The sequence below is a fragment of the Ambystoma mexicanum genome, chromosome 7q (assembly GCF_040938575.1).
Source record: "Ambystoma mexicanum isolate Mex_15411 chromosome 7q, UKY_AmexF1_1, whole genome shotgun sequence".
NCBI lineage: Eukaryota > Metazoa > Chordata > Amphibia > Caudata > Ambystomatidae > Ambystoma > Ambystoma mexicanum.
In genome coordinates, this window is record NC_090941.1 from 44,265,174 (window position 1) to 44,284,405 (window position 19,232).

Sequence of the window (19,232 nt, forward strand, 5' to 3'; positions counted from 1 at the left end):
CAGAACGATCTTGGGAGCCCAGACGTAACATCCATGCCCCACGTCTTCTCAGACTGTTCCATCGCCTTCACCCAGGGAAGCCTGGGGGAGAAGGGGTAAGGAGAGGGCATACTGTCACGCCGCGGAGACCGTGGAAGTTATGGGCAAGATGGAGGCGTTATTAGGTCACGATGGTCTGTTGGTGAGCGGTCTAGTCTTTTTGGTGGTTTGCGGCTTAAAAGGAAGCCACGCCCTCCTTGCTAGTTGCGTTGCAACTCGCTATGCTGACTTTCGCTTTCGTGTCTACGATAGCCAACCAAGCTCCTCTTTTGCTTCCTTGTTTGTACTCCGCGGTTCTTCGCCTTCTCGCAGGGCGAGGGCCGTTCTCTCTTGCCTTCCTTTAGTCCCTCGATCCTTCTATTTCTCTCATTCATACCCTCTCGCATTTCACACAATCTCGCACTCGCGCACTCTCATAGTCATTCGCTCTCTCATATTTACTTTCTAGCATTTCACTCAATCTCGCATTCGCGCACTCTCACAGTCACTAGCTCTCCCTTTTCTACTCTTTCGTGTTTTCTCTCCCTCTAATACTTTGGGCGTCACTCCTCTATTTCTTGCAATTACCCTCCAACTTACTTTCGTCAGCTGTTTCAGAGCCTGTTTTTTCCTTCCGGAAGCTGACAAGATATTCCTTCGTGACTCCCCAATCTAGCGCCTCTTCCAAGGCGCCCTTCTCTCTGTCAAGGAACCACAGTTCTGCTGTGGTTCGACTGTGGATCTCATCCGGACATTAGTCTCAAGACTCCTAAAGGCATCTGGATCAGCTATTCATCCAATCTATCCTCGCCAACGGCCTAACAGGGTTTTTTCAGCCTTACTGGCTTTTTCCCTGTCTTGGGAGGGGCGGACTCCCCAGGGTTCACCTGACGGTTTATTCTATAACGGTCAAGGTGGCCTCCGGAGGAGACCGTCCCTATCTCTTCGAACGCAAGAAGGGGAAAGGACTCCTTAAGAAGGACATTGAAGAGGAGAAGACCCCGAAAGACCGGAGGAGAAGACAGAAAGCCACCAGTCAAAGTGAAGATCAAGGTGAGGAGACTCCAGGGTCAGGAACTTTGGGAAGTGGTTTTGACAATAGTTCACAGCAAGCGCAGCTTTCACTAAGGCACAAAGTGAATGTCCACTATGGCTCCGGGTGCACCAGCGCCATATTTTAACTCAAAGTATTACAGTGATTCGCCAGGGGAAGTAGCCCTCCAGATAAGGTGCGTATCAGGCCTTTAATCTTGGCAATAGAGCCCTTTTCATTCTTCCTTGCGTATCACTTACAGAGGCCATTTATGGCAGCACCCCCATACATTATGGAGCTCTCTGGTGACAAACTTGCTAGCAGCACCTTGCAAATCCCCCCTTTACTTTAGTAATCCACACAGTTCCTTCAAAGAAGCAACTGGGATGAGTCCTGACCAGTTTAATTTAATTTTTGAAACACTCTGATTCTATCAAGAAAATAATTTCTGAATAATATAACGGGGAATTTGTGTTTTGTTCACTTGTTCAACTGCCTGCATTTTGTAGGTTACAGTGTTATTAAAGCATCTTGAATCATGAACGTGCTTTTCACTTTGCTTTAGGACACTAGTATTGTGCAAAATGAAAATTGTCTAACAACGGCTGCATTTCTGCTTCATTTTCCTCGGTCTTAATCTGCTTTAATAGAGGCAGCGGAGTAGCAGAAGCATGGGCATTACATACTTTCTTTTCATCACAGAAGCACACCAATTCCATAGCTAGGCATGTGGTCTGAACTTTCACCCCCTTTCTGACCACCCACCGCAAGCAGGTATAATGGTTACAGGTAGAAGCAGTGCTGTATATATTTTCAGTGGCACAGATTGTACTGGTACCTCTCAACAGGCCTGCTATATATTCAGGCAAGGTAGCCTAATTTATCAACGGAGCTGCTATACGTATGTCATGGCACAATGGCAAATATTCACAGCAGGGCTGATTGCATCATGCCAGCATGTCTTAGCGGGACTGCTATGTTTTGGGACAGTACCTACATTTCTTAACAGAGCTGCTCTTAAGAAACCACGAACATGTGTTGGCATTTTCTGCAGCAAACTAAAGTACTGAGCAAGACAGCGTCTGAGCTCTTCCCACCAACCTCTGACAGTGTAAGAAGATGGCACTGCTGTCATATACTTCAATCCCTTCTTCTCGGTCTTGCGCTTCTCAAAACTTCTGCTTCTCGAGTGTCCGATTACTGAGTCCCACTGCCAAAAATCTAGCACATTTCAAAACCTCATTGTGAATCTCCTAATGTAGGATAGTCAAAACAGGCTTAGAGCTTTTGACAAGCCCATCATGTCAGGCAACCTTCACATGGAACTGCAAGTGCCCTAACCCTATGTGCCTTTCAGTGCCAACAACCTGTTTGGAAAGGCAGCTTAATGGGTCAATGACCTAGCTGCAGAGATTATTGTGCAACATGTTAGAGCAAACCGTGTTCATAGGCGAGTTAATGAGTCTGCATCAGATGTATGCATTTAAAATGCAGGTAACATTCAATTGTAACAGAGTTGACTTAGCGTTCGACTTATCAAAAGGACTACTAAATGTTCAGTGATTCAGAACACACATTTCCTCCAGGGTGCTCTACTTGCAATGGCTCAGAACACACAAATCATCAGGGTTTCTATACCTGTGATCGCTTAGAACACAACTCTTCAGGGCTGCTAAGCTTGTAATGGCTGAGAACACACAGCTCTTCAGGGCTGCTATACCTGCGATGGCTGAGAACACATATCCCATGAGGACCACTATACTTGTAAGGGCTCAGAACACACAGCTCATCAAGGCTACTATACCTGCGATGGCTCAGAACACAACACTCTTCAGGGCTGCTATACTCATAATGGCTCAGAATACGCAACTCATTAAGGCAGCTATACCAGTAATGGCTCAGAAGTAGAACACGCATATCCCATGAGGACCACTATTTACTTACTTTATTCATTTGTATAGCACACCATAAAACCCAGAGGCGTGAGGGTGCAACAAACAACCTGAAATCATGGGTAGAACAGAAACAAATAGCAGTGTACAGCTTTATTTGAAAAGCTGTGTCTTGATCCTTTTCATAAATATTGCTATTGATATCTCTAATGCCGGGTGGGATATCATTCCATACTTTAGGAGCCGCCATAAAGATTGCACATTTAATGACTTGGGTAAGAATGCATTTAAAATGTGTAGCTGGTTTGAGTTAGTGGACCTCAATGTTCTGGTGTTGGATTTTTTTGTCAATGCTTCTGTTAAATAACACAGCTCAATCCCTTTAAGCATTTATGGGTAATATTAGCCAAAACAGAATCCTAGCGGCAACTGGAAGCCAATGCAGTCTTTGCCTGGCCTCCGACACATGGTCTCTTTTTTAGACCAACAATAGTTCCAACCATAGTATTGTGTAGTGTCTGAAGTCGAGAAATATCACTAACTAGAAGACTGCTACGAAAATCAACCGTAGACCCAACAATGGCCCTAGCAAGTCTCACAGTTGGTTTGGGAAATGTAGGGTCTAAGTTGGGCCAGTTATTTGATATGATATGCCGTAGAAGACATCAGGCTACCAATATGTGCTTACATGTTTAAATTCTGATCAAGAACAACACATACAGTCTTCACTTTCTTTTTGGTTTCTATATCAGAGCCAGCTATTAAGACACGTTAATAATCTTCATCTAGTTTCTTTATTTTAGTGCTTGTGCCAATTAACATCAGCTGCGTTTTTTATTTGTTAAGCACCAGGCCGTTTTCCATCATTCATGATTGGAAGATATAAGTCTCATTTATCCTTTTTCCGTCCTCCGTATGTCGGCCTGACATTGGAAAGACACACTGGGTGTCATCTGAAAAATTAGTAAACCCTGTGCTATGTTTTTCCAGAAGTTTAAGAACGGAACTGTACATATATTGTATAGTGATGGCAACAAGCATCTTCCCTACAGAACACCACACTTCAGAATTAGAGGAGTAGCCGCTGCCTCCCCACTCCATACTCTACCTCTTTGCTTAGAAATGAATTAATCCAGAGGGCTGCATTGTCGGAGAATCTCGCTACTTCCTTTAACCTGGTGAACAATTTACCATGGTCCACCAGATCAAAGGCCGCAGACAGGTCCAACAGCAACAATGTCACCGTCTGCCCTTTATCCATATATGTTGTAACAACCATGATTTGAAATCTAATAATGCTGTCTCCGTAGTGTGTCCATGTCTGAAGCCTTATTGCCACTTATTCAAAATATTGTGCTCATTCAGAACACAGAAAGTTGCACGTATGCCAAACGTTCCAGAATCTTTAACAAAAAGGGTGTATTTTTGACAATTTAGAGCCGTCGCTGGACAGAGACCAGAGTAATCCACGCCTTCTTAAGCTCACCAGGAACATGGTTTTCCCCAAATGATGTAATTACAAACGTACAGAGTGCACCCATCAGCTGTGGAGCGCATTCCTTGATTACCATGGCCAGGAATGGGTCACCCTTACAATGTGTTGGTTTCAGATTGGTGAGGATTTCAGCCAGTTCAGCTCCTGTAACGGGTTTAAAAGTAAACCGGTGTTCATGATTCTCCGATTGCTGGATGGAATCTTCTATCAATGTATTATTTGTGGTATTACCCAAATTGTTCGTTTGCAATTGTTCAAATGCACAATTGCACGAATTTAAAGGGTCACAATTGACCTTTTCACAATTGACCGCACGTGTATGTGTGCGAATGAAATATATATATATATATATATATATATATATATATAGGTTTGGGGCGGGTTTGGGTTGGGTGGGGGGTTGCGGGGGTTTTCCCCCGGATATATGTTACAATTGACCTTCACAATTCAGTCAATTGTGAAAAGGTCAATTGTAATTCGAGCAATTTGCAAACAAACAATTCGTATACATCCTTATTTGTTATATGACGGGTTTTTCTAACTTCAATATTCCCCTTAATTGCATCACTAATCAATGCATCTTGATTAGTATTAAGTCATGTAGCATCCTTTTCAATAGTGTCTGTATTAACTTTGCATGGCTTTTCCAATTCCTTTAGTATTTTAGAAAGTTATTTTGAGCTTGACTGTGCCTTAGCAATCTTGTCGTCATCATAAAAGTTCATTTTTGCTGCAATCATAGCTTGTCTGAACTCTTTAGCTGCACTCCAAAACTCCTTCTTCCTAAGTGTACACTGCGTTAATTTCCATGCATTAAATATTTCTGTTTAATATCTTTCAGCTTTTGTAAATTACTATACTTTTAATGGCTCAGAACACACAGATCAGACGGGGTCTTATACTTGTAATGGCATACAGTGTCTGTAAAGCATCTGCATTCAAACAAGGTGCAGCATCTGGTCAGACAAACCTTAAACTCAATTGCCAGCCTAATGGTCAAAAGAAAGACGGGAGAGGAAGAGCAACGCTGAACCTAAGCAACGCAGGAGAACAAAGGTGAGGTGGGAGCAGAGGTACAGTACATTCTAGACAATCCAAAACAGGAATTCGAGCAACAGGAAGAGAGCAATGAGCTACATGATAGGGCAACAAGTGAGATGGGAAACAGTTAATAATAGGACAAAGACACAACAGGAGTGAGGGATAGAAGCAGAGCAAAAGAGACATATAGAGACAATAAAATAAAACATAACAGCAGGCGGGGAGGGATGGAAATAGAAAAGCAAGACTGGAGAAGGGCAGTCCAATAACGGAGTAGCAACCACAGCCGAGAAAATGAAAAAACATATAGCCAGAGTAAGGACATGAGAGAGGAATAGGAGTTATATCAACTGATAAAGTGAGATGTAGGAGGTAAACAGCCACAATGCAGCGATGGGTGAGAGGCAGAGCATCAGAAAGTTAGAGACGGGGGATTCATTTTAATCTCTTCAAATTGGATTTACTCTCCAATTATACAAATTGGGAGTAAAATACTCATCACTCCAAAATCCTATCTGGAGCACTGACGGGGAAGTAACCAGTGATGGGAGATGGTGGGGTATTTACGGTTTGTTTATTTATTGTGCGCGCCAGACCCAAAAGGTATCAGGGCGCAGGAGGTAAAAAGGCATACAGCTTAGTTACAGTAATTTGAGGCCAACAACTTAGTTAAAATGGTTGTGAAGAGCAATATAGCAGATAAAGCTGGTCATAAAAAGTGATTTCACATCAAAACTAGAAAGACATAGTACATAGCGGTAAATACAATGAGACAGAAATATAGGGGATGTCTGCAGTGGGATAAGGGGGTGTTGAATGGTTTAGTTTTGGTAAGTGGAGCGAGAAAAGGAGGTTGACGAGAACGTCAGAGACCAGAGAAGGCAAGAAGCTGTTGGAGAGAGGGGGGTCTGGAGTGTTTGTTTGGGAGATGTGACGAATCCAGGATATTCGTCCCTTCTCCCCAAGGGGGACTCCCCTCCCATGTTAGGCTAGGGAGGTGAACCCGCTCTGTAAAACCACCCTAGGAGTCGTTTGGGAGCCCACCGGGAGAGACTCCCCCTTTGGGGACAGCCCCCCACCCCTTTGGGGACAAGGACTCCTTGTTCCTGTGAGGAACTCCCTAGGCCATTACCCTATATGGGACGGTCAGATATAAAGAACATTATGGAATCCAAATACTTGGTTAAAGACAAACCCATAATATGGCACTACAAGCAAGAAAGAGGATCTACCTCTTTAAGGAGAACATGCCGACAAGGGGTGAAAGAGTAAACAGGGAACCCCCTGACAGCGTCACGGCTAAGAGGTGGAGCCAAGGAGCCTGCAGCTTTCAGAAGTATTCTGAACGCGAGACTGAAACGCTGGAGGTCCAGTGTTTGCATGCACGGTAGAACAAAGGAGACGGGCAGCCAAATCCTGGTTGTGGAGGGACCACCACAGTTTTCAGGGTGGACAGTGTGCCCCTTCAATGACACCGACCATCACGCTGGTGAAACAGCGAAGTAGCCAGTGGCCTGCAGCTAAACCAAGTTGAGGAGGAGACGACCGAGAGCCGGCGGGGTTAAAGAGGGAGCGAAATGTAGGCAAGGATAAGAACCCGAGCGAGAGCTTCTCCAAAAGGACTTTCCCGAGGTAACAGGGAGCACCGGGAGGCCACCAGGGAATCTTTATACATCAAAAAAAAAAAACTCATCCCAGTGAAACTGACAAGATGGGGAATAGAAACGCGATAAAATGGAATGGTAACAATGTGAGAAAGATAATTCAGAGTAACCCTGCAAGACACAATTAAGCACTGGGTACCACCCACACCAAAATGCCTCATTCCTCCCAACCAACACCTAGATGACCCGTGCCACCCTCCAGAACAACAGATGCCCTGTAACTATTCCAGACCAACAAATATTCACCCCATCTGTTGCAGCCCCCCGAGCCACATCACTCCCTGCACACAGCAAGATGCCCCCACCCTGCCCTCCAGACCCACACCTCGATGATCCATCCATACCAACACTGTGCCCCATACCTCCCTTCAGACCCACACCAAAATGCCCCCATCCCCAAGATCAATGTGCCCTGTCCCTCCCATCAAACCCACACCAATGTGCCAAATCCCTCCCATCAAACCCACACCAACGTGCCCCATCCCACCCTCCAGATGCACAGATGTCCCCATCCCACCCACACCAAGATGCCCCATACCTCTTCCAGATCAACACCAATGTGCCCCATCCGTTGCAGACCTCACCAGGATGCCACAATCCCTCAATCCACACAGCAAGATGCCCCCAGACCCATCCCTAGATGAACCATCCCTCCTCCCAACCCACACTTTGATGACCCATTTCACTGTCCAGACCTACAGAGGACCCATACCTGTTACAGACCAACACCAAGGTGTCCACGTCCATCCATTGCCGACCCAACCAAGATACCCTTATCCTACTCACACCTAGATGACTCATCCCACCCTTCAGACCCACACTCATGTGCCCCATGCCTCCCATCAAACCCACACCAATGTGCCCCATCCCCTCCCTCGAGACCCACACCAAGATGCCACATCTGACCCTCCAAACCCAGACCAGCAATCACCCTCCTGACCAACAGATGCCCCATACATGTCCCAAACTGACACTAACGTGCCACCATCCATTGCAGACCCCAACATACCACCACTCAGTCCACACAGCAAAATGTCATCCTGCCCTCTAGACCCACACCTAGATGATCCATCCCTCCCTCCAGCCCACACAACATGCCCCTATCCGTTCTCCCAGATCCACACCAATGTGCCCCTGTCCCTCCCCCCAGACCAACATAAGTGTGCCCCATCCCTCCCCCCAGACCCACATCAGGGTGCCCCAACCATCCAGACTCACACCAGCATGCCCCCATCCAACCATTCAGAGCCCACCAAGATGCCCCATAACTCCCTCTAGATCAATACCATAATGTTCCACCCTCCCTCCTCATAGCAAGATGGCCCACCCCCTTGCAGACCCACAATAAGCCCATGTGCCAGTCCCGAACTACACACAGATAGCCCCAGCCTACCCCTTCCAAAACCACCCATCCCAAACATTAAATTCCCCCTTTAGCCACTTTCATCAGTTAAACACCCCATCCACTGTCCCTTTTCTTATCCCACCATACCTTTCACGTTGAATAGATTATATGATTTTAAAGTAAATGTAATTTTCCGCTCCCCCATCTCAAGCTGGTGTTTTGCAGTAACTTTAACAACATTCCGAAGAAAATGCAAATTGTAATCTCAGCCACCCAAGAGCACCCAAATTCCTGCTGGTATTGCAGCCTGGCAGCCAGAGCCTTCTCGGTTCCCGCCAAGAACAGCCCGATTCCTGCTGCTATTGCAGCCTGAGCCTTCTAGGTTCCCGCTCACGAAAATCACGATGAGGGACAAGACGAGATCAGACGCTTTATCTGGTGTCTTGCAGAAACTTTACCTGTCTCCCACCCACTTTAACCTCAACAAGCCAGACCACGCAGATTGCGGTTGCGCTTACACTCGAAACCAAAGCCTTCCCGCATCGTATTCGTGCTCAGTGCTCACTAAAATTTCTCGAGGAAAATCACAATGACGACGTAGTCGAACGCTACGTGAATAGTAGGATACGGCCCAAAGTCACGTGAAGAAGATTAGAGTCACGTGAAGAAAAGTAAATTCATGTGAAGAAAAGTAGGCGGGGCGTTGGTGTAGTCTGTCTGTCTCGGATGGAAAGTAGACACTACTGAAGGAGTGCTGCACGCCGTGCACGGGCAGGTATTTATGTTTTGTTGTGTATTTATAAGACGCTTTTGGTTGCCGCAACGGCGGATGTTTGTGTGTCTTCTTGGCTGGTAAGCATTATCCCCATCCCTCCATTCGATAGCTCAGTTGCTCAATGTTCCAGCTGCAATCTCCTCAGAAACTTAATGTCATAGGTTTAATCTAACCGTTTGATTCGTTGTAAGTGTAGTACCTCTATCCGTGTACTAAGCACATTGCGCAACAGAGTGTACATGGGTGGGTGGTTAAAAACTTCTGTGGGGACATGCAGGAAGCCCATTAGTCGGGACAGTAAGACTCTTGCTTAGGACAGTTTCTGATTACAGTGTAGGAAAAGGAAAGTACCATAAAGGAGTCACCGCACCGTGTAGGAAATGAGTGTGCCTATGAGAAGAGAGCACACACAACTCCTTGGCGAGTTCTTAACATGCTGTGACTGTAAAAGAGGGCAGCGCACTTGGATTGCAGCGAGGACAAATACAGTGAGGGTCACCCACTACTTGTTAAAGGGATAACCCAGCACGCACAAGATTTATACTCTGTGCACCAGTCACCGCCTCATATAATGTCCATAGCCATGCTCCCAGTCCCTTGCAGGCCCTTAACACATTCACAAAGACATCATCAGTCACTCGATACACTTTCCCCAGATATCACTGCACTCTCAAAGCAACACCCACCAAAGTCTGTCCCCCTGCACACATTCATTTGCATACTCTTTTCACTCTGCTTTTGAGCTCTCTGAAACATACTCGGGACTTCAAAAGGTACAAACGAGAGTAAACTCTATTTGTTTATAGACCCGGTGCCCCGCACTGCATCCGCCGCCCATCCATTCTCTCTCTCTCTCTCTCTCTCTCTCTCTCTCTCCTCCCGTCGCCCGTTCCAACCGAACCTCACTCATCTTTCTAACCCAAACATTGCAGGCATGCGGATGCAGGCAGGACACTTTATATGTATTACAATGGCGTACATCTTAGAATTGACATCACAATACCTGTCAACAAATACACAGAATACTACACTATCCCCCCTCAAAACCAACTGAAAACAACATTAAGAAAACAAAATGAGAGTAACACATCTTAACATTTTTACAAAATGCAAAATTTTGAAAGTAGATTTCTTTACAATGTAATAGTCTATTAATCCATAACATAATCGCTGGACCACACTGGAAGTTTCACAACTCTTGTACCTTGCACAATTCTCCCACCATTAACACCAACAACATCTCCTCGGTGCACATCAGTATCACCAACTTCACTACCTCGTTGCTCGTTCACTCTGCTGGAATCTGTGTAATTCATCCTCAAATAATTTGATTGCTCTTCTATTGTCTTTCCTTCTCATCCGTTCACCTACACCACCACCACTCACCCAATTCCATTTACTGATCCTATCCATGTTCCAGACTGACCTACCTCGGACTCTAACAGCCAGTTTAAATACTTCTATTACTTTCACAGGGTCGGAGTATTTAGATTCACCTTTCCTCACATGTCCCTTCTTGATCCTAACAAAATCACCCGGGACAATTCTCAACCTGCTCTTCTCAACACATTAATTCTTGCCATCCCCTTTTTTTTCTTTCTATAGTAAACCCAAACAGGGTTGAGCAATGTGTTTGGCACTCTGCCTCATCATTTCAAATCGGGATTTTCCTGTGTCCCTCCTGACAGAAACCCTGCTGCTCCACAACTTCTCTTTGAGTGTCTCTTCTATGGGCATATTATTCCTCACTGCTTGTTAAATTGTCTCTGCCAACACTCTATTGCATCTTTCTACCAAACCATTGGTCTGGGGATAATAATATGCTGAAAATCTCCAATCAATCCCTAAATGCTCGGCAAACTCTTTTAATTTCTTTGCTTTTGAACTGTACTCCATTGTCACTTATTATAACTTTGGGGTATTCCTCTCTCCTAAAGACTTGTAGCAAAAATGTTATTACCTCACTGGTGTCACTTTATTAAGTCTCCAACACAATCATAAATCTATTTTCTTGCATTAGATTTCCATACGGCCCTGCAATGTCAATGCCTATCCTATCCCATGGTGCTTCGACTTTTGACATGTTGATGGGCTCCATTTTAGAACTCTTGCAACTCTTGTCGCAGTTTTGGCACATCCAACAACTTCTAACACATCTTTCAACCATTAAATCTATACCAGGCCACCAATACTTTGCCCTTACATTGTTCTTCGTGCCTGTAATACCTGGGTGCTCTTGATGAGATTTTTCAATCAGTTCCATTTGTAATACTTGTGGAGGAACTAACTTGTCTCCTCTCAGTAATAGATGATCTTCCACGGAGAACTCGTCTCTGACTTCCCAGAATTTTGTGCACTCATCATCCAACAATCTTTTATCTGGCCACCCGGACTTGGTAAAGTTCATGACTTTGAGTAAAATTTCATCCTTAGTAAGTTCACCCAACCACGCTTCCCTCGATGTTACTTCAAATACTGTCGCCACCACTTCCAATATCTTCAGTAATATTGGCATCACAATCAATTAATGGCAATCTGGACAAAAAGTCAACTATTGGATTCTTCTTTCCCGGAACATACTTTACTACAAAAATGATAATCTTGCAGTCTAAGGCTCAATCTGGCTAACCTGGGAGTAGCTCTGCACACACCCCGTACAGGAAGTACCTCTAACAATGGTTTATGATCAGTCTGCACCACAAATTTATTTCCCCATAAGTATTTCCTAAAGTAATTGATTGCCCAGACACAAGCTAGCATTTCCCTTTCTATAACTGAGTATCTGCTTTCGGTATCAGTAATTGCTCTGGACGCGTGATTTACAACCTTTTCTTGACTATCTTCTGTGACTTGGGATAACACTAACCATCTACAGTGAGTCTAGTCTGTCTTCCAAATACGAAACCTCCTAATTCTACAGTTCCACAAATCCCTTCTTTAATACAATCAGCTGCCGCTTTGCATTCATTATCCCAATTAAATTTCACATCTTTTTTCAGTAGTTTTCTCAAAGGTTCAGTAACACTGGTGAAATTTTCCACAAACTTATTGTAATACTCGCACAACCCAAGAAATGACCCGAGTTCGTCTTTTGTGGTGGGATCAGGGGAATCTCTGATTGCCTTCATGGCCTCTAGTTTGGGTTTGTACCCTTTTCCATTCCCAATGTGCCCCAAATACTCAACCTCTTTTACCTTAAACTTGCATTTACTTCGCTCCACTTTCAAACCACTGGCATCCAACCTGAACAACACCTCATTCAACCTCTTGTCATGTTCCTCAGCACCTCTACCATAAACAATTATATTGTCCTGATATACTAAAGTTCCAGCCAATCCTCTTAACACGTGTCGTAACCCTCTGGAACACTGCAGCTGCATAGGCCAAACCAAAGGGCATTGGTTTGTATCGATATAAACCGAACGGCGTAATAAAGGCAGTAATGTCGCTGCAATCTTCCGTGAGAGATAATAGGTGGCATGCACTTGATAAGTCTAATGTGGTAAAAGTATCTGCCCCCTCAATATAATTCAATATTTCCAAATTATTGGTAAAGGAAATATGTCTACGATAATGTTCTTACTCACTTCTCTGAAGTCTACACATATCCTTGGCTTTCCATTCTTCTTTATGGCTAAAACCATGGGGCTCGCCAACTGTGATGATTCTATCTTCTCAATCACCTCCATTTCGAGTCTTCGCAGTTCTTGTTCTACTTTACTGATCAAGGCAAATGGTATTGGTCTGGCTTTAGGGTGAGTCACTGGCATTGTCCCTCGTTTTAGTCTAATTCTGTGGACAACATTTTTCAGTAAACCTAATTTTGCTTGAAAGACATTATCTGGATTCGACTCTGTTTTCTTCACTTGTTCACTACTGCTGTTCACTATCAGTACTTGCTCACACGGATCGAGTCTTATTCGCAACGCCGCCTGATCCCTCCAACCTATTACTTTTACCCCTTTCCCCGCCACATAAACCTTTACTTGAGCTCGTCGATCTTTGAACTGAATGATACTGTAGAACCAACCCTTGATCTGTATCTTCGAGCCCTCAAACCCACCTGGATTCTTTATGTCTGGTGTCTTCAAGTTGCATCTGAGACCTTCTGCACTAAGTTTTTGCCATGTCTTCCTGGTGATGATAGTGTAAGGTGAGCAACTATCAACTCTGACAACTAACTTCCAATTGTCTAAGATGACTTCACACCATGGACACTTAAATTCCCCTCCAGGCGGTTCATGAATTACGATTAATCTTCCTCTTGTATTGCGGACACTCTCTTTTTACGCCTACAGGTAACTGCAAAATGTCCTTTTATCCCACAATTTGCACATTTTTGTCCAATAGCTGGGCAACCTTTGCAGTATGCATAATGGCCTAACCTGCCACAATTGAAACACCGATCTCCTTCTTTCGTTTGTGGAGGATTCATTTTAGAGTCATTTTTTTCCAAGGTTTCTTGTAGTTTCCTTTCACTTCTCTATATTCTGGTCCTCTGGTTCTGTTGCCCCTGTTTGTGACATCTTCGAGTCATTCCTTGGTTGGTACAGCACTCACCAGCCCGTGTTCTTCTACTTCTTGTGTATTTTTGGTATTATGTTGCAACATATTTTGGGTAGCTACTTGTTTCTTACTTTTCACTTCCTTTGAACACAACTGGCTATCGCAATTGTTTCTGGTAAAGATGGATTTCCCACCATCCATAACCTGTCTTGTATTAATGAGTTTCTTGAGTGAATTATTATTTGATCTCTGAGTTCATCCAAGGTAATTCCATGTCCAAAATGACACGTGTAGGCCAACAGTCTTAAGGCCGACACATACTTTACTATGCTTTATTGTTCCTTCCGGGCTCTTGTGTAGAAATTGTATCTATCGATCGCTACATTTGTCTCCGGTGTATAGTATTTGTCTAGCTGCCTTAATGCTTTTTCATGTCCGTCACTGTCTCCGGCTTCATCTACTGTCAGTTATGGAAGCTCCCTATACTTCCTCTGACCTTCCAAGCCTAAAGCATGAAGTAACAATAGTTTCTTCTTATGAGGTGTTAAACCTTCCTGTTCAACAGTCTGGATATAATTGATCAAAAACTCTTTCCATTCGGCCCACGCCACAATTGGCTGGCCTGAAGCCGGTAGGAAACTTGTTTGTGGCTGAATGCTGATGCCTTGCGTGTTTTATCACTTGTGGCTTATCATGTAATAAACACAACCAAAATCTTCAAATGTGCTTGTGTATGACACTTCTCAGACTTATTCCTTGTTTAATGTGCGTGGTTGATTCAAAATAATGCGAGGAAAGGAATTAAAAAAAAAAAAAATTCTCTCACTGAGACAAGGAAGAAGCATGCTCTAATTCCCGCCGGATTTCCTTAATCTTGACAAGATGGTGTCACGTTGCGTGACATCTTTATGTCCTTTCCTTTAATGTCTTTGATTGCGCAATGATGTGTCTGCTTTCCCCAACACCTATTGGCTCCCTTTCTCTTTTTTACTATGCGCGGCGATGCCTCCGATGCGGAAATTACTCTTACCACGCCAAGAACAATATGATCAAATTCGGTCCGTTGTTGCTCCACGTACACCTTTCTCCGTCAGTCAGCACAGATTAATGTTGTTATTCATCCGGAGCGTCGGCTCTCTCCCGCACTGTGGGTACTCGGCACCGGTTCATCCTTGTCGCCAAATGAAGCATACTCGAGACTTCGAAAGGTACAAACGAGAGTAAACTTTGTTTATAGACCCGGTGCCCCGGACTGCATCCACCGCCTCCAACTGCTCCCATCGTCCCGTTCCAACCGAACCTCACTCATCTTTCTAGCCCAAACATTCCAGGCATGCAGATGCAGGCAGGACACTTTATATGTATTACAATGGAGTACATCTTAGAATTGACATCACAATACCTGTCAACAAGTACATATAATACTACTCTCCTCGCCACATATTCTTAATAGACACTTTTAGGTCATGTGCCCCTATGTACACCTTTACCAATTGTCCTCCGACACCCCCTTTCCCTTACAGACACCAGTGCACAATAGCCTGGGCACCCTCTTACAGACGGCCTCCCGCCAAACCCTCAGTACACCTGACCTAAGAGCCCCCCTTGCCCACATTTTCCTTCACTGATGTCCCTTACTATGCCCCATTGGGCGTCGCCATGTGTGATGCGAAATTTTACTTTTGGCAACTTTTGCCGACTTAAGGCGGGAAGGGATGGAGAGTGGCGATCATAACACTAGGGTGGCCAAACATCAAATTTGCATATGCGTTGACAACATAATCTGGTAAGATAGCTCGCTGCTTGATCGGAGCGTGATCTGCAGGTCGCAGGTTTGAATCCCGGCAAGGCCATCTTAGCCTTTCATCCTTCCGAGGTCGATAAATGAGTACCAATTTCGTTTGAGTGATATTGTATGTAAATATGTGCTCTGTAAAGCGCTATATAAATAACACATCATTATCATTATAAGTGACTTCACAGAAAGAGCACTGCAAAAAGCATCACCAGTCTTTACTACTTTAAGACACCAAGGGAAGTGACATTACAATAATTTGCCATGAGTTAATTGCGTGTCAAATAACTTTGTGGCATGAAATGCAGGAATGGCACTATCATTATTATATGGGTAGCTGCTCTATTGCTGTTCAAACCATGAGTGGCAGCTTATAAAATAATGGTATAATGAAGCTATGAACTGATCACTACCAGGGACTTCAGATAAGACACTGTGAGATAAAATTATGTGCCCTGGATCACACACTCTGGTTAAGGAGTGAAATAAGACACTGTGAGATTAATTGATTTGCCCCTGATCGCACACTTTTGGTTAGGGAGTGAAAATGAGATGTGTGCAATTTAAGCAGTTGACCACATATCTTTCAAGGTTTACTTGATATTCATATTTATTAAGGCTTTGTTTATAGAAATGTGTTGTAAAAATACATACAACATATAAAAAACGAGCATCTCAAAGAAACTAACCGTACACTATTTAACTTGTGATAGAAATATGTTGAGTATGACGCCAGCTTTATTTTCCTCGTACTGCATGAAAGGTCACAGTAGCACCAGGTAAACTAATGTGAGACAGTACATTCTCACTTGCCTTTAAAAATCAGTCTTATTTCAAACACAGCATGCTGCATTATGAAACCCCCTACTTCTAACCACTCCCAATTCACATTTCTTAAGGGACAGAAGTCCCTGCTAATATTCCCTTCTGCCTCCTGCCCCCTATTGATGTCTAATTGCTGCCATTGTGATGCTGTGTTGACACAGAGCAGCGTGTTAAGATGCTGCGCACCCTGGAGGCTGAGCAGTTGGCAACGCTCCTTGTGCACATTATATCTTACTCGCCACCTTTAAATTATTACTCGCCAGTGGTGAGTGGCAATTTTGCAGTATGGGTCATGTCATGGACAGGAAGGTGAGTGAAATGTAGCGATGTCATGTTGGAGTGTTGATGTGTGACTAGATCTGCGTGTCCCAAGTGTGTCAGTTAGAACTGTAGGCTGCCATTTGTCCCAAGTAACATACTTCGAATAGATTGACCAATTAACTTACCTTCTGACTCCAGCATAGTGTGTGACCTGAAGAACCACATTAATTCACTATGCAAATTGGCATTGTCTCAATCCATCCTAAGGCAACATCTCCCTCTAGCGGTGACAACAGGTGACAACGCTATGACTGCATCGGACATACATCAGGCCTTTTATTATATTGTTAGATTAGATTGAATTTTACATGTGCTATTATATATATAATAATTTCGTTTTCTAGTTTTGTTTCCTTTCTCGTGTCCGGGTTGGATTACCTTCCCTGCACTGGGGTAGTATTTACCTGGCTTTTTACTTCCTGAAACTAAATTGGTTATATTGGGCCTCATTACGACCTCAGCGGTAGCCATGCCGCTATTGGCGGCATGGCTGCCTCCAAAATCGGGTCCGGGTCCACAGAATGAGGAATTACCGGGCCATTCCGATTTCGGAAGGCCCGGTAATGCCTCCCTCCAAAGACCCGGATCCGGTCCTTCCCCATTCCCATTTCAGCCCCCATAGGGCTGAATGGGAATGGGAGAGGGAGCAAACAACGGGCCGTTACGAGTTGGCCCGTTGTTTGCTCCCTCTTCCCCTCACGGGACCCGGTAAGCACGCCTGGTTTGACCAGGCGTTACTTCCTGGCTCCCGCGAGGGAACCTCGTAATAAGGCGGTATGGGGTAAACGGCGCCGGCACCTTTTATGGCACCTTTAGCCCCGTACTGCCAGGGTCGTAATGGGGCCCATTGAGTGTGCACAGATTGACCTCTTTACATCACACACAAACTAATAGCAGCACAGGGTTATCCCCAACGCAATATCTTTATTCTGCCCTACTATCCAGTCTGGGAGCAGCAGTCCAAACCCTGCCCCCCCACCCCCTTTAACACGCTGAACTAGCACATCATGCATTATGCGCCATAGCCTGCACCTTCTATGCAACTTAACCATGTCCCCTAACATCGAAGCCTCCCAAACCCCTCACAGCATTTTCCCCTATTTATTTTTTTAAATTAATTTCCCTCTCCTCACTCTAGTGCTATTTCCTGTCACTGCCACCACCATTTTCCCATACCCGATGCACCCTTATTCCACCCTCCACCATCCATAGGAAAAAAAGCATAGAAGTGCTTAATATCTGCTTCAAATCTGGACACTGCATTTAGTTAGTATTTGAACAACGTGGCCCCAATATATTGTGTAATACAGGGTTACCAAAATTGACATTTACTCTTCATTTGAAACCCCCTATTTCAAACAAAACCGTCATATCAAGATGTAGAGTCTTTAAAATGTATTTCAACAAGCAAAATGACTGAAGAAAATCAGCATGCTAAATTGTATCCCATTATGTCTGAGATGAAGTATTGAGAAACCTAGGCATGCACCCATCTTCCCCAACCACACACAGTCTGAGGAACAGCATTATTATAAAGCGTTTGAGGTCATAACTGCTATATTTCAGTAGATGATCACACGCACTACATGTACTAAACCCCTGACTAGCATGCTCTGTATCGCTTTTTAATACTCGGTGAGTCTACACTCGGTGATCTGTCCCAGTTTCGGGCTTTTGTCCTAAATTTAATGTAAAAATTACCCAGCAGCTTTGGGTTCTCATACGGAGGTTCTAAACAGAGGGAATCAGCAGTTTTTCTGATGCTGCAGTTCGATTTTTCATTAATGGGTTGTCATCTCTTATTTTGTTATCTTTCTCTATCAGCCCCACTGTATCATCTGTTGGGTTCTGCATATAAAGCTTATTATATTCATTGCACAGTTGGACCTGCCAGAGAACCCTTAATGATTAAGTCCTAACTCGCATCTAATGGCCTCAATGGGTACCAATCTAGGTAGTCTCAGAATCGGCAGACATGACTTTCTCTCTAGTCTATTGAACCACTCGGTGATCTTCACTGAGCACCTCAAGCCCATATAAAATGCCAGGAATTATGCCGTCCTGTATATCTGTAGCTCACCCTCTATCGAGTGATTGTTTTTTCATTTTTTTATTTATTTTCCCCCCACCCTCTGCAAATAGCAAGAATATGTTTGGTGATGTTCTATTTCCTTATTATCGTTTTTGGGCATACTTCTTCGTATTGTTTTTATAGTGGGGTTTGCTAAAATGGTCAAGGCAAAGATATACATATGACGGGACGACCTCAAGTTCTGTCCTGTTTAGTTCCCACTTAAACTTTGGTCTACTACCTTGCGGTGCTCCATAATATCATCACCTTTGTTTTCGCCAAGTTTATCTCCATATTTCTTCTGTGGCGTAGATATGCAGTGCTTTAATTGATCTTTGCAAACCTATCGAGTGCTGTCCCGGACCACAGTATATGTAAGCCATTTTATTTTTTCCCTTCCTATCACAAGGGGAAAGCCACCTATTTTGTTGAGGGATTTGGCCATATCTGC

At 44.2% G+C, this 19,232-nt stretch overlaps 1 protein-coding gene across 3 annotated transcripts in view; it reads left to right on the plus strand.

Moving 5' to 3' along the window:
• Positions 1-9,148: 9,148 nt before the first annotated feature.
• The window catches only part of GEMIN8 (gem nuclear organelle associated protein 8), a 239,468-nt gene continuing 229,384 nt past the window's right edge, over positions 9,149-19,232 (plus strand). The window contains exon 1 of one of the 3 annotated variants that reach the window (XM_069639291.1): positions 9,149-9,263. The gene's annotated coding sequence lies outside the window, so the exon portion shown is untranslated. Of the gene's footprint in view, positions 9,264-14,712; positions 14,978-19,232 lie in introns of those variants that run through there. The other 2 variants (XM_069639293.1, XM_069639292.1) reach the window with 2 other exon arrangements.